Here is a 15,433-nt window from a genome sequence, read left to right on the forward strand (position 1 = left end):
TCCCCCTTTGGTATGACGCCTGGTTGTGCATGTTCCAGAGCGGAAGCAAAACAGAGGAAGGCGAGGGGTGACAGGCCAACCGAGGGTAGCGGTGCCTGGCCCACGTGGGGCGCCACGGGCCAGGGCAGTGGAAGAACTGCGGGCAGTGCTGAGGCCACGCCTCCAGCTGGCGGTTGCCATGGGTTACCAAACATTCTCCCTACCGCGGCGAAGGGGGTTTCTGAGTTAAAAATTTGGGAAAGCAAATAGGCTGGAGACAGAGAATGGAAGTGTATGAAGCAAGGGGGTGGAACCCTTCGGGGTCGTAAAGGAGGGGAGGTCGGTCGGCCGTAGAGATAGGGGTGGAGCTAATGCAACCTTCTCCTCCCCGGCTCTCGTCTTCGGCAAACTCCGGATAAAGATCGGCTCTTTCCGCCGTTGGAACTCGGATCTCCGCGCCAGCCAGCGCGCGCCGTTACCGCCCGCTTTTCAGGGCAAAGACGGTTCTGCGCGTGCGCCGGCGACCCCTCCCATCTCGGCTTCTTCCCCCTTGTCCTTCTCCACCTCGGCTGGACCAGTGCTTCCTCCAACTTGGGGGGTGTGGGGGTCCGGGCGGCGCTCGAAGGGTCGGTGCCAGGAGCAGGGGTGAAGTAGTGCTGGGGGAGGGGGAGGAAGGAGGCGGGACCAAACGGGAGCTTCCCCCCACCCCCCTCCGCTTCGGAGGGTCTTCCAGCGCGTGCCGCCTCCGAACTCCCGCGTACCTTGACAAGCCTGTTGCCTGCTCTTCTTCCCTCCCCAACGGCCTCGAGCTCGGCGCCCCGGGTTCGCGCCGACGCGGGCACGCGCCCGGCTCGCTAAGCTCTTCGAGCGCACGCGCTGATTGAGGCTCTCGGGTGGGGCGGGCTGATATCCCCCCAGAGGGGGTCGGGTTGAATAAGCCGGAGCTCCTGCCCCCTCAGCCCCGGAGGTGATTCCCTGCCCGGCTCTCCCGGGGCCTTGCTGAGGTGGGAAGTGGGGGAGGCGGAGGCGGCGGTGGATACGTGAAGAGCGGGGGAAGAGCGCGGCGGCGGCGGAGGAGGAGGAGGAGGAGGAGGAGGAGGGGGAAAAGAAAAGGTCCTCTTTCCTCTTGTCAGACCCCCCGGGGCATCCCGGACGCTGAGCCCGGAGCCGGGAGGCTGCCGAAGCGAAAGTGACCGCGGGGGAGGGGTGAGGTGAGTCTGGGGGAGGGGAGGGAAGAGACTGGAGGTAAGGGAAGTGGGGCGGGGGGGGGGGGAGGGGGGGGCGGGGGGGAGAAGCTGGATGAGCGACCGGGGGGGTGGGGCGGGGATCCAGGGGTGGTTTTAGCTGGGGTGCTGGGGTAGTCCCGAGCTTGTAAGAAAACGAGAGCCTTGGGATGCGGACCCTGGGAGGATGAGAGAGGCCCCTGCAGGCGGGGGTGGGGGGGTGGGGGAAGCGGAGACGGTTAGGGGCCGCCGGAGGGGCTTCTAAGGGGGCACAGGGCAGAGAAACAATAGAGTAAAAGGGGGACTTCGTGGCATAGGGAGCTAGTGGAGTAGGTGGTAATAATAATAATAACAACAATAATAATGCATTGTAAGACAGAAGGGAAGAACTAGGGAGATGGGAAAGCCAGAGGTAGTGGAGAGGTTGGGCTGTAGTGCACATAGAAGATAATAGGGCATGGGTAAGATGAGTTGGGGGTTTCTAAGGAAATAAAGAATTCGGAGAAGACAATGATAGCATTTAAAAATAGAGTTAAGGAGAGAAAAGGGGGAAATGGGGTATGGGGGAAACAAAGAATAAATGACGCGGAGCAAAGAAAAATCTTTAGTGTACATCTGAAGTAAAGAAGAGAAACCAGTTGGTGAAGAAAGGGTATAGGTAGTCTGTGGACCCTGGTTCCTTTTTTTTTTTCTTCTTTAGGTCTTCCAGAATGATTGAATTTATTTGGAATCCAGATCTTTTTAAGGCCTCACTTCTCTAGTGTGGGGAACTTTTTTTTCCCCATGATTTGGTGATTATTTGTTCCTTCTGATGATGCGGCTTACACATAACATCCCCCCCCCCATAGGTAAATTATTACTAAATGTAAATTACCTGTGGCTAGTAGAGCAGGAGAGGAGGAAAGTGCATTACAGATTAGCATTTGTCTTTGAGTTGAGTCAGTTGCAATCCAGCAATCTATGGCTTTTGGTGAAGGCCAGGAGTTTGTTTCCTCTGTTATATTTGTTTTAGCTGCCACCCCCTTGGAACTATATTAGGTAGCTCTAATAAAAAGCTAAACTGGTTCTGCTTTGTTAAAATCATGTTTTTCTCAATTGGTTGATTTCATGACAGTGATCCCACTTCTCCGGATTTTTTCTTGATGGTGATGCTTTTAAATACATTTTCAGAATGGTTTGAAAAGATGAGAAAACAATTCTGGTATTTTTTTTAATGCCTCTTACAGTTTAGATTGAATGTTAACATTATTGTTTCTTTAAATACTGCATGTAGTCAGATATTCATAAATCCACTTTAAAGCTTTTCCTCTTTAAGGTTCTGCTTACTTAAGATTGTTGGGAGAATATAAATTTAAATCTTAGGGACCAAGCTAGTGGCATTAAGATACTTTTCAACTCTCCTAAAGTTCATTTTATGTGGGCATTTAGTGTTCTAAACCATCTCCTTTCTTGGCAAGTTGTGAAAAGTAAATAAGTTGAGAATTGAGAATTTGATTTGCAGTGGCTTCATTAATGACAGTATAGCTTTGCTTGTTTCTAAATCTTTATTGCTTGCTTGGTTTCTTATTTTCTTAGGGTCCAACAAAGTTGCAGTAGTAAATAAAGTAAACTGGTTGAAACTCAGGCCAGATGAAATAAATACTGATTCTGCTAAGCTGGGGTCACATCTGGGCAATTTACTGAGGGGGGAGGGTGCCCTTTGTTATTTGAGAGCATTTCTGAGGTCCAGATTTTTTTTTTGGCCTGTATCTGTGGTTTTTTGGTATGCTTTAGATTTTAAAAATTGATTCCTCTTCTTTTTACATAAGCATCATTTCCAAATATATCTTTCTTCCTCCTTTATCCTTCAAGGCATCCCTTGCTGCATCAGTAGTAAAAAGGGAGGGACGTACATTTTCTCAAATCTGCTTTCTAGGGCAACTCTACATATACATCATTGATGTTGGGAAATTCATGGGGTTGACACTGACTACCAATTCAGGTCATAAACTGTTACTCACAGTCATAGAAAGTTGCTTGGGACATTGAGAGGTTAAGAGACTTGACTGTGAACATAGAGCTAGTTTGTCTGAGGTGGGACTGGAGCCCCAGTCTTCCTGACTTCTGGGGTCAACTCCATCTACTGCTTCGATTTGCCTTTTAGTTATCAGGGGCTACAGATATGAGGGCTAACATGCTGTTCATGGCTTGCTCTGTTAGATACACCTGTTGCTTTATTTAGCCTCATATACCACTGAAAGGTGTGGTATAGGTGGCACTTTGAAGTGTAGATAGACTTCTGTGGGATCAAAACTTCAGAAAACCAGAGAAAATCCAGTGTCCAAGTGTTCTTCCTGGTACCATTTAACCTTATATTTGGTACCTAACATTGGGCATTAGGAATATTCATCTTCATGAGTTCAAATCCAACCTCAGACACTTTATAGCTTGGTAAACCTGGGCAAGTCACTTCACTCTGCCTCAGTTTCCTTATCTGTTAAATGATCTGGAGAAATAGCAAACCATGTTGGTATCCTTGCCAAGAAAACCCAAAAATGGGGTCACAAAGAGTCGGACATGACTGAAACAACCCAGGAATAACATTTACCCCAAGTGTAGATAATAGCTTCTTGGAAATTGTGAAGGAAAGCTGGTCAGAGTAGAGAGATACATACAGCTAGGACTCGAGGGAACAACTGCAGGTGATGGGACAAAACAACTTGGGAATGGAAAGGTATTTTTAATGGATCAGAAGGTTGCAGATTCTGATGGACAAGGCACACACTTAATATCTCTGTTTGCTGCTAATGATATACTTCTGGAAGTGGACACTACCTTAAATAAGCTGACCCCTTCTGTAGGAGCCATTTTATTTCAGGAGCATAAAGTCGACCTATTCCTCGAGAGAAACGACTAGAGATTTAGTTTCTATCCCAGGGGAACTGGTTCTACATTTAGAAGGGTGGATCCCTTCTTTGCAGATCCTATAGAATAGCTTCCAGCCTTTATTGTATCTTGAGGGTGTATAATGAAATTTCATGCTTCCTATTTTTACTCTTATATTATAACTACCCAGATAGCAAATTGGGGGTCGTAAGAGGAGGAACTACCCTTATTAGTGATACCATTTAGAAACTTGTTTCCATTTGTTTTGGCCACAGTTTGTGATTATCATGCTTAGTAACTTTTAGGTATGGCTTTTATTATGAAAGAGCTCTATACTTGGAGTCAAGAGGTTTGAATCTTTCTGACACTCTTTGTATAGCTTTGGGGAGTTACTTAACCTTTCTGAGCTTCACTTTCCTCATCATTGACATCATATCCACATTCCAAATGTGGATAATAATATTTATGGTACCTGCTTCACAGGATTATTGAGGTTCAGATGTGTCTGCATATGTGTGCATGTGTGTATGTATGTACGTGAATTTTTTTTTTTTAGTTAGGATATATATCACTAGAAAATCTTAAACTCAAAACAAGTCCTGATAGTAAGAACTCTCAGAAACTACCAGAAGCATCAGCGTCTTTACATACATTATTCAAGTATTGTTCTAATAATAATGATAATGACCACCACACTTTCCATATTATTATCTTATGTAGAATATGAGGCATCATGGAATAGTTGGTTAGAGAGCTGGCTTTGAAGCCACGGAGACCTGCTTTCCAGTACTGGCTCTGACATATATTGCCTCTGTGACCCTGAATAATTCTTTTAACCTCTCCATGCTCTAGGCAGTTCTCTTAAGACTACTAAGGAAGGTACTAACATCTATTGACAGAGGGCGTTTACTTGTGCAAGAGTTCACTATACCACTTAAATCACAGATCTGGTCCCTAGCCATGTATATGAGTGTGCATGTAAGCCATCTGGCAAGGGTTAAATTTCATTTTGACTTGAGTCACCTTAATCAGTTGAAAACTTCAGCTGGAGCAGGAGATGGATGTTTCTATTAAAAATGTTGTCTCTTAGCTCTGAGGCTTCACTTCACATCCAGTAAATTGGCAAAGATGTAAATGGTCGATGTTGGAGGAAGTGTGGAAAGATGGACACACCAATATCTTGGTGGGACTGTGAATTGGTCCAGCCATTCTGGAAAGCAATATAGAATTATGCAACGAGTGTGACTAAAATGTCTTTATCTTTTGACCCAGAGATCCCACTGGTATACCTATACCCCAAGGAGGTCAGCTACAAAAAAGTCCCACATACACCAAAAGATTTAAAGCAGCACTTTTTGTAATAGCAAAGAACAGGAAACAAAGTAAATGTCCATTATTTGGAGAATGGCTAAACAAGTTATGGTACATGAATGTAATAGGCTATTACTGGTTTGTAAGTACTGAATTCAGAACCATGAGAAGACTTACGTGAACTGAGGTGCATTAAAGTAAGCAGAACCAGGGAAAAATACAGGTAAATGAAAAGAACAATGGTAGAATAATTGAAACGATGCTTTGAAATTATAGTGATAAAGCTGGCTTCAAAGAAAAGGTATCCAAGGACACTTGCAGTACTATGTATGTGGAACAATATCAATCAATGGCAAATAATATCAGACTTTTTTGATATGTTAGTTTGTTGAACCCTTCAATTCTTTTTATAAGGAATGGTTCCTTGGGAGGGGGAAGTTAGTGGGATACATTGGGAAATGTAGATGATATAAAAACAAAATATATAAATAAATATTTCTTTTAATAAATGTGTTGTCTTTACATATGTACAGTGTGGAAGGTACTGTTTATTACTCATTGAGCTTTTCAGCTGTACCTGCAAACATAGGTAATCATCTTAGCAAAATCTTCTGTGGATATATGCATGTGTATTTTCTATATATCTATATCTATGCACATATATTTGAACTCAAATATCATATATATATATATTTGAAAAATACATTGTCATTGTGGAGCGGTCTGTGCCAGTTATCTGCCTTTGAGGAAAAAAAATCATTTTGCTTGCTGGCCACCTTTTCTAATGTATTTCTCCTGTTTTAGGCAGATGGTTTTAGACCATGGGAAGAACAGGAAGGGAAGTTTGGGGCTGTTAACTTGGTCTGTACTGGGCCAGTAACTCATTGCTGAAATCACTTGTTTGGCCCTGGCATCTGTATAACTAAAGTGAGTTGTCACGTTGGCAAGTGTGAAATATGCTCAAATACCGTCATTGCAGAGTGACAAAAAAATGGTCTCAAGTTTTGCCTGGCCTCCTACTTCATTTTTTTCCAAATGCTATAAAAATAATTGTCTCTGTATTGCTATAAATATAAAGACTTCCTAACACATCTTCTACATTTTACAGTGTTTCTCTTGCTTCTGGGGTGTCCTAAAGTTGCTGTGAGTTTTTTTTTAGTTAGGATCTCACAGAGCTGATCTTGGAGTCCCCCATTATCTACTTGGAGTTATCTTTGAACCGTAGGCTCACTTTGAAGCAGTGTGGTCCCTTAAAGACAGACTGGTTCTGAAATACCCATTAAGGTTATAGCCAGTTTTCTGGATCCCTGGGATTGACTTTAGGCTAGCATGTCTTCCCAGATGACTAAATAATTAGAATTCACTCATTTCAGGGGCGGCTAGGTGGCGCAGTGGATAAAGCACTGGCCCCTGGATTCAGGAGTACCCGAGTTCAAATCCAGCCTCAGACACTTGACACTTACTAGCTGTGTGACCCTGGGCAAGTCACTTAACCCCCATTGCTCCGCAAATAACCCAAAACAAAAAAAAAAGAATTTACTCATTTCTGATACAAGTCCCTGATATGCTAGGCCCTAGCAACTATCTGTGGGTTTGTGGGTATAGCTTGGGTGCCCAGTAATCTAAATTAACCTGCCTATTAACTAGTCTCTGGCTACCTGTACTGCTCATCTTAGCAAAATGAATAGGAGTGTCATCTGTAGAGCCAGGTGGGCCTTTTTACTGGAATAGAATCCTAAATAGTAGCCCTGCATTATTGGGAAGAGGAAGGTTATGGTAATTTAGGGAATCTTTAATATAAAGTAATGATTAAGAAAATTATTTAATTATAAGTATATTATTTTAGAGGAAATAACCTAATCTTTGACCAGTAAGACTTGTGGTAAGGAGGGTATCAGTTAATTGTGGAATGAATCAGAGTAGATAGATATTATTTCCCTTTTGACTTGGAGATGCTGCTTTTATTTACTATAGGATGTGTCTAAAAAGACCAATTTAGAAAAACCCATCTTTTCTGCCCACATACATATAGTCTACTTAGTAATAAATGCCAGTTTCTATTGTTTTCAAGTTCTAGCTCAGGAGCTTTACATTATTCTTCCTCAAATTACCCACACAATTTTTGATTCCAGCATGTCAGAGTTGCTGTTTCCCCACTTATCTACTTCTGTTACATTAATTTTGATTGTGTATGATTGTTTTATCAAAATATTTCTATTGTGTCCAGCTACTCTTTTTCAGTTCTTGAGCATATTGCCTTAATAACTTTTTTTGGGTAGGGGGGCAGGCCAGTGAGGGTTAAGTGACTTGCCCAGGGTCACACAGCTAGTAAGTGTCAGGTGTCTGAGGCCAGATTTGAACTAAGGTCCTCCTGAATCCAGGGCTGGTTCTTTATCCACTGGGCCACCTAGCTGTCCTGCCTTATTAACTTTTTTTCTTTTCTTTTTTTGGTGAGGCAGTTGGGGTTAAGTGACTTGCCCAGGGTCACACAGGTAGTGAGTGTCAAGTGCTGGTCTCCTGGTATCTCTGCTGGTTCCTGAAATGACTGTTGGGAATGTTGTCTCTATTGGCATGTTCTGCTATTTCCTTGGTGTCTTTGGGCACACTACTTTGCTGTTCTCTAGTGGTCCTTTAGTAACCGCTGGGCACATAGTCTCAGCTGTGTTGTTCTTATGGCTGCTAGGTTATGCTTTCTATCACTAGTTTTTGGGCTCATTCCTTTAGGGACAGCTAAACCATGTCAGTGTCAGTCTTCCAGGGTCTAAACCCTAACTCGGTAAGGGGGTAGACCAACAGCCCTTATGGTTTTAGTTGCTATATTCAGCCAACAAATGCTAGACAGTGCCCAGTAGCTGATTGCCTTTTGTTTTAGAGCTTTGTGGCTGAGTAGAGACCAAAGCTGTTATAGAGAATATACATATGTATATACTTATATACACATGCACATATATTTATATATAATTCCTCTGATTTTCTTTTTTCATCCTTCTCATCTTCCCCATCACCTTTATTTTCAATTGCATAAACAGATGCATATTTCTTTTTTTATCTCTCTTCCCCTTCACTTTCAATTGCATAAATAGATGCAGAGTCCAGAACAAAGAAAATTATAGTCCCACTCTCTCTTGACTCCATCAGGAATATTATGTTCACTCCTAGGAGCCTCATAGCAAGAAGGACAAATGAGCATGTCCAGAGGAGGGTAACCAGCTTGGTGAGAGGACCAGAGACCATGCAATATGAGGAATAGTCGAACAAACTGGATAAGTTTAGCCTGGAAAAGTGAAGATAGTGAGGACATATATGTCTTTAGGTATTTGAAGTAAGTTTAGATTTGGGGTTTTTTTGCCTATAGAGAACATAGGTAGAAGCGATAAGGGAAGTTTCAGAAAGGAAAACTTTTGCTCACTGTCAGGGAAAACCTTTCTAACAGAATGGAATGGAGTACCTCAGGAGGTACTAGGTTTTCTATCCCTGGAAGTCTGTAGCCACTTGGGAATGTTATAAATAGGATTCCTGTTATTTAAGAATAGGTTCAACTGCAATTTGGAACTGTGCCCAAAGTGCTATAAAACTGTGTACCCTTTGATCCAGCTATACCATTGCTTTTCTATATCCCAAAGACATAAAAAAAGAAAAAAGAACCTATTTTTACAAAAATATTTATTTTTGGGAACTGAGAGGATGCCCATCAACTGGGAAATGGTTGAACAAGCTGTGGTATATGATTGTGATAGGGTATTATTGTACTATAAGAAATGACAAGCAGGATGATTTCAGAAAAATCTGGAAAGACAACATTAACTGATGCAAAGTAAGTGAACAGAACCAAGAGAATGTTATACACAGTAATAGAAATATTGTTGAGCTGTGAATCACTTAGCTATTCTCAGCAATACAGCGAGCCAAGACAATTCCAAAGGACTAATGATGAAGCATGCTATCTGCCTCCAGAGAAAGAACTGATACTACCTGAATACAGACTGAAGCATGCTATTTTTCACTTTCATTCTTTTTTTATTTGAATCTTCTTGTACAAAATGACTAATATGGAAATGTTTTACATGATTGCACATGTATTAAACTATATCAGATTGCTCACTGTTTCAGGGAGGAGGGAAAGAGAATTTGGAACTCAAAACTTAAAAAAATGTTTAAAAGGTGTTTTAACATATAGTTGGGGGGAGGGATTATATTAATACAAAATAGGCCCAATTGGATGACCTCTGAGTTCTTTTTAACACTGAGTTTCTGAGATCTTTTTCTTCTCTCTGACCTTTTTTGTGCCTTTGTTTTTGCTTTATGCATGTTTCAATGATCCTTGCTTTTTTCTTTTTTTTGCATCACTATGCTAACCCATTCTTCTTTCCAATGAATCTTAAATTATCCCTCTTTTTCCTGGTGAAAATTAAGATGGGACATGGGATCATAGATTTAGAGTTAAAGGGCTTCTAGTCTTACTCCTTCATTTTGCACATGAGTAAATCTTACCGTACTCTTTAAACATTAGAAGAGATGTCATATGGAGTATGGATTAACATAAAATTAAAAATTAGAAGAAATTAGGAGAAATTATAGATGGATGTTTTTGGTCAGCATGAAGAAAGACTTTCTAACAGTTTTCAATTGCTGGAGTGCTTTATCTTGTAAAACAGAGGCTGAATGACCTTTTTAGGGATGTTATGAGTATTCTTTGAGTAAGAGGTTGGACTAGATGACTTTTTTCTTTTTTTTTAAAGTTTTTTTTGGGGGGGGTGAGGCAATTGGGGTTAAGTGACTTGCCTAGGGTCACACAGCTAGTAAGTGTTAAGTGTCTGAGGCCGGATTTGAACTCCGGTCCTCCTGACTCCAGGGCCGGTGCTCTATCCACTGTGCCATCTAGCTGCCCCTTGGACTAGATGACTTTTTTTTTTTTTTTTTTTTGCAGGGCAATGGGGTTTAAGTGACTTGCCCAGGGTCGCACAGCTAGTAGTTGTCTGAGGCTGGGTTTGAACTCAGGTCCTCCTGAATCCAAGGCTAGTGCCTTATCCATTGCGCCACCTAGCTGCCCCCTGGACTAGATGACTTTTAAGGGCTCTTCCAACTCTTTTAAGATTCCATGACTTTAAGTCTTGGGAGTTAGAGGTAGGTGTGGGAAGCAGTAGCCAGTAACAGCAAAGAATTTTAACAGGTGGTAGATTAGCTTCAATGGGAAACTCAAACAATGAATAGGTTGAGTGAATAGGTGTTGACGATGTGGCATTTGCATTCACATAAATTGGCATAGGTACCTGTGGGTTCTTGCTGTTATGGGCCATGGACTAAGCCTAACACAGACTAGTCTTTCTGTTTAAGTTTGGGATTGGAAGGAAATGAGACTTGCTGAACATCGGAGAGTTAACAAAAGGTTTATTTAGTTATAACATGAAAAGGATATTCAGCCAGGATACAGTGCTGGTTGAGGTAGGCAAAGCCTTTCTCCTCATTTCCACATAGAAATGTATGTGGTCAGGACAGTATGTTAACTTTAGGGTCAGGCTGTCGAGTCTCAGGGGCACTTAACTCAAGGGCAGGCTTTTTTATGCCTTTGGCTTCTAGGAAAGCTGTTTAAGCAGCTCAAATCTTAGCCCTCTGGACCACTCTAATCTTGGAGATAGCTTCTTTTCCTTTTAGGGAAAAAGCAGCTCATCCTACCTGTCCTCAGGAGATATTCCACCTACCCCAGTTTCACAATTCTTATTTTTATTGGTAAATAAGCCCAACTGCTACTGTATTTTTGTTTGTTCCAAATGAAAATGGCAGAATGGGGTGTGTGTGTGTGTGTGTGTGTGTGTGTGTGTGTGTGTGTGTGAGAGAGAGAGAGAGAGAGAGAGAGAGAAATTGTTGTATGGGTTTAAGTGTGCAAAGCAACCTGGTACAGTGTTATATGTTAGCACCTAAAAGCCAAACCAGCAGAATCACTAAAATGATAATTAATATTTATATAGTTCTTTAAAGTTTGCACAATGCTTTCTTTTTAATAACCCCGTATAGTGGGTGATGATAAATACTTTTGGAGGTGGAGCTAAACCTATAATTTCATTGCTCTGGGAAATTCCAACATGGAAACTTCTTCCACTGATTCGGTTAAGCAACTTTGGCATTAAGAGGTCATGATTTGGGCAGCTAGGTGGTGCAGTAGATAAAGCACCAACCCTGAATTCAGGAGGACCTAAGTTCAAATGTGACCTCAGACACTTACTAGCTGTGTGACCCTGGGCAAGTCACTTAACCCTCATTGTTCTGCAAAAGAAAAAAAAAGAGAAAAAGAAAAGAGAGGTCATGATTTGTTTATAGTGACACAGTTAGTATATGTCAGTTAATACTAGAACCCAGGTATTTCTTACTCCAATGCTATGCAAAACTTATTATTCCCATTTTACAGATGATAAAACTGAGGCTCAGAAAAGTTAAATGACTAATCCAGGATTGTAGCTGGTACTTGAATAGGTATTAGATCTGTGACTCTAACTTGGTTTCTTTGTGTCATCAGCTCACCATGCTATCAAATGCAGCTAGCTTCTTGTTATGTTATGACAAAGCTATTTGTGGATATATCATTCTTCTGAAACTTAATATTGTATGGATTACCCTCCATATTTACTTGATTAATGGGAAAACTATATTTATATGTCTTCTTGTGATTTAAATCATGAAAGATTTCAGGAAACTGAATATAGAATAGTTACTTACTGGAAGACTTCCAGAAGCTCCAGCTCAACTTTGGACCAGCTATTCTTTTTTCTCTTTTTGATAGAATCAGTTGCCATGAGGCCTAGGAAGAAGGTTTACCTCCAGGAATTGTCAGTACTGTCATTAGGAACTTATTTTGTATATTTTTAAAATTCCGAACTTAACAAATGAGCATTTTTGTATATAGAATATAACATACAAAGAGGATTGTATATGGAAATCACAAATGTCTCATACAGCTTGCTTTTCCTTTTAAGTACACAATAACTTTGTATATTTATATATCAAGGGCTTGGCTGCTCATCCACCTTTGGTGTTCATTTGTCACCCAAATCTTACCTGTGATTCCAAGAAGCTGTAGCACATGCAGTGGCGCCACCATGGTAAAACAGGCACAGCAGACTGACTAACCCATGTTAAGGGTAACTTAGAGGCCTCAAACCTGTTGGTGAGTTAGGGAGATGTGTTCCCCAGGCATGTGCTTTCCCCAGGGGAATGGGCAGATGAGAACAATTTGTTCCAGTGGCCATGAAGGTGGCTGAAACAGGTGCTATGGAGCACTTAGAGCTCGGTCACACATCAAGGATGCCAGAGTCATCCACGGCATCCTGTGCATCACCAGTTGTCTGGACTTTTGTTTTGCTCGTGTACTTGGATGACTTGAGGAGGAGGGGGGGGGAGAGAGAGAGAGAGAGAGAGAGAGAGAGAGAGAGAGAGAGAGAGAGAGAGAGAGAGAGGATTTTGTGCAACTCTGCCTCGAATCCAAACCACACGCAAGTCAAGACATCACCCTGTGATGTCATTCGTTCTCTTCAAAAAAGTGAAGGATAACAGAGGAAATATAATAACTTTAGCACATAACTTTCAAAGCCGTCCTGCTTGTTTGTTTCTTCTGTTCTCTTCTGTGCATTTAAGAAGATTCATTGATACTCTTTTCTTTGGGTAACCTTTGCTAGTTCCTCCTGTCCCATTCCCTTTCACCTCCCATTCCCAATTTAAAAAGAAAATGAAACTCTTGTAACAAGTGTATATAGTTAAACAAAACAAATTCCCATATTATATGGTTTATTCTGTACCATTAGTCCATCAGCTTTCTGTCAGAAGGTGGACAGAATACTTCATCATTGGTCTTCTGGAATTGTGGTTGTGTACTTCAGAGGTGTCAAACTCACATGGGTCTGGCAAGAAAACTCCTGGGTGGAGCCAGAATAAAACATAATTGGGAAATATTTAACAAAATAAATAAAAATATAGTATGACACAGATAATGTTAATTTATGGTGTTTTTTTTTAAGTCAATCTGTGTGGCCTACAGGAATTGGTTTCTGTTTGAGTTTGACATCACTGGTATACATTGATCAGAATTCTTAAGGTTTTTAAGGTTATTTTTCCTTACAATGTTATTGTAAATTATTACAGTAAGGTTTTTAATCAGTTGTATTTTGTTGCAATGATGTTACTAATAAATTATTTTCTGGGTTCTCACTTTGTGTGAATTTGTACAAGTCTTCTTAGATTCCTTCAAAACCATCTATTCATATTTTATCACAAAAAATTCTTTTCGTGCATATGTATTTTTCTAATGGTTAATCAGTTAGACATAGTTTTTGACTTTGCCAAGAATACTGATGCATGTAAAATAAAGACATTTAACACATGACATACAAATTTTTAAAAGTGCGTGTTTTCATATTTAAATTGGAAGTTGGGAGAAGCTATTGCCACTTTCTCAGTTTTTATCTTCCTTTAACTACTTTTTTAGTATTTTATATTATTGGCCTCTTCCTTGAAACTCTTTCCTTCCTTGGTTACTTTGAGTCTTTGTTACTCCTGACTATTCTGACCAATTTCTTTATTTTATTCCATGTCTGCTTATTTTGACTTAAAAGAGTAAGCATTTCCCAAGGTTTTGACTTCTACTTCTTTGTACAATTTCTACTGTCAAAGTCTTAAATTCCTGAGTCTCCAATCCACATCACTAGTGTTTGCCTTTCCCCAGCTTCTATCTTGCATTTCCAATTAATTGTAAGACACTTCAATTGTTTTATTGATACTTTAAAAAAAAAAAAATCTTCATTTTCAAATACAGGGTATCCCAAAAGTCTTAGTGCAGCTTTAAACTATTAAAAACAGACCTGCCCTAAGACTTTTGGGACATCCTATCTATGCCTATGCCCTCCCCTACACAGTGAACCTTCCCTTTTATCAGTGATTAAAAGATACCCCCCCCCCCCCCCGCCCAAGTTAAGCGAAAGCAACTAACACAGTTATTGCATTTAATGATATATGGAATATTCCACACCCAATCTCCCATCTCTGTCCAGGTTGTAGTTCCCTGTCTGGCACACTCAGAGCCTTGGGGTTCAGATAATTTCTTTAATAAAAATATATTTAATAAACCTCCAGATATAAGCCATCAATATAAAAGCAGTTCACAGGGGGAAAAAGCAGATAAAAGCTGCCAGCAATATGATAAATAGCAATAAAAGAACTCCTTAGTGGTCTCAGGAGCCCCCTGTCATAGTCTTAAAACTGCTTTTATATATACTTTGCCTAAAGACCTATAGCTGGCTCTAAGGTCAGTCTTCCTGGGGGTGAAGTTAACTCACATTGCCCCAGGTCTTATCTCCGAAGTCTTAGCTCTAAAAGCTGGTTGTTGGTATGGAAAGTATGGGGGTTAACCCAAGCCACCCCATGTGTCCTGGCCTTCAGCGCAATGAAGTGAAGTAGGTACATTTTCCTCATCTCTTCTCAGGGCCCACGTTTGTTCATTATACTTAAACAGCATTTAGTGTTGTTTCATTCTTTTTCCTTTATTTTGTTGTAGTCATTATGTGTATTATTTATTGAGTCTTCCTGCTTTACCTCTGGGGCAGCTAGGTGTAGAGGACTGGACCAGGAGTCAGGAAAATTTGAGTTCAAATAATGAATGACCTCAGTCTCTTACTAGCTGTGTGACCGTGAGCAAATCATTTAGCCCAGTTTACCTTAGTTTCCTCATCTGTAAAATGATCTGGAGAAAGAAATGACAAACCACTCCAGTATCTTTGTCAAGAACACCTAAAACATTTTAATATCATTAAGTTGATAATATTTGTGATGAATGATAGATGTGTCGATACATGGAGATGTTCTCATTGTGTTCCCTTCCTATGAACTAGTCTTTAGTATTATCGTTCAGTGGTGATATGCCTCACCCAACTCAACTGAAGTAAAATGTGAAGAAATTTCAGATAAATTCTGTACTGTTGATTTTTATCACAGGCACTGTTCACAATAGGCACTTTATATTGGGGTTCTCTGTCAACATGAAATAGATGTTTTCAAAGCAGAAGCTGCTGTGT

At 40.9% G+C, this 15,433-nt stretch overlaps 1 protein-coding gene across 4 annotated transcripts in view; it reads left to right on the top strand.

Moving 5' to 3' along the window:
* Positions 1–471: 471 nt before the first annotated feature.
* Positions 472–15,433, top strand: part of SPATS2 (spermatogenesis associated serine rich 2) — a 153,130-nt gene continuing 138,168 nt past the window's right edge. For 2 of the 4 annotated variants that reach the window (XM_043968368.1, XM_043968369.1), the window contains exons 1-2: positions 472–605; positions 1,113–1,190. The gene's annotated coding sequence lies outside the window, so the exon portion shown is untranslated. Of the gene's footprint in view, positions 606–1,078; positions 1,191–15,433 lie in introns of those variants that run through there. The other 2 variants (XM_043968367.1, XM_043968366.1) reach the window with 2 other exon arrangements.

The sequence above is a fragment of the Dromiciops gliroides genome, chromosome 5 (genome assembly GCF_019393635.1).
Source record: "Dromiciops gliroides isolate mDroGli1 chromosome 5, mDroGli1.pri, whole genome shotgun sequence".
Classification (NCBI taxonomy): domain Eukaryota; kingdom Metazoa; phylum Chordata; class Mammalia; order Microbiotheria; family Microbiotheriidae; genus Dromiciops; species Dromiciops gliroides.